Source organism: Papilio polytes, unplaced genomic scaffold (genome assembly GCF_000836215.1).
Source record: "Papilio polytes unplaced genomic scaffold, Ppol_1.0 DF822043.1, whole genome shotgun sequence".
Classification (NCBI taxonomy): Eukaryota; Metazoa; Arthropoda; class Insecta; order Lepidoptera; family Papilionidae; genus Papilio; species Papilio polytes.
The window spans coordinates 1-993 of record NW_013527161.1 but is presented as its reverse complement, the minus strand read 5'-3'; the positions used below and the strand labels follow the sequence as shown (position 1 = coordinate 993).

At 26.7% G+C, this 993-nt stretch overlaps 1 long non-coding RNA gene across 1 annotated transcript; it reads left to right on the top strand.

Moving 5' to 3' along the window:
- Positions 1–6: 6 nt before the first annotated feature.
- LOC106107504 lies at positions 7–987 on the top strand. The gene is made up of 3 exons (XR_001225872.1): positions 7–183; positions 380–413; positions 747–987. It is a non-coding gene; the product is annotated as an uncharacterized LOC106107504 (long non-coding RNA).
- Positions 988–993: the final 6 nt, after the last annotated feature.

Below are 993 nucleotides of genomic sequence, written 5' to 3'. Positions count from 1 at the left end.
TAAATTATAATTTTTTTATTGTAAAAAATATTGTAGTTTTTATTAAAACAATTGACGCAGCTAAAGTCTAATTGGTGAGTTAATTTCTAAACATTAAATATACTATGGTTAAAATATGTGTAATACAAGTTTTCTAAGTTACTTTTCTGTTACAGATTTCAATCCTGTTGCCGATTGTTAAAAGTAAGCATTCATTTTTAATTAAATTTTCATCCAATAATTATTCAAAATTCTTAATTTACAATCTAATGATGAGTTTACCACAGACCTGTTCTGATTGAATTGAGGATACCATATTATGTTTTTCTGATTGTATTCTGTTATAATAACGTTTAAAACATATGTGATAAAAACTATAATGTTTTTTCTTTGTTTGTAGGTTGATTAAACCAGCCATCCATCATTAATACAAGGTAATTTTATTTAAACATTAATTTTATAGTTGATATACAACATATACCTCATAGCAAATACAATCATTTCAAGTATATTTTCCTCTTTGTACATTTACTTTACCTTTCTGTTAGTTTCATTGTTGCACTATAAAAGAAACAAACATACATTCGAATCTCAAAAAGTTTTTTTTCGCCAGTGGGAACCGACCTTTATATTAATAATGATGATAAAACTGTAACCTTATGCCACCGTGACGGTCATTACAAGCTCAACAGGCCTGACGACATCTAGAAAGTACAAATTTTGTTGTTTTTAATGTAATCTCTAAAGTGTTTTATATTTTGTTGCAGATTGATCAAGTGGAAATATTATTCGACATCATATGATGTGATTAATTTGTAAGTATATTTTGCATTCCATATGATAACATTTTACTGGAAAAACATAGAATAACAGCGTTTTCACGTATTCGTAAACTAGCTTTTGAAAAATTATGTAAAATTATTTAATCATTACTGTGTCATTAGTGTTAGGTTGAACAAAGTTTCAAAAGAGTAAAACTCGAGTTATGTAGTTGAGAAACGCATTTCATGAAGT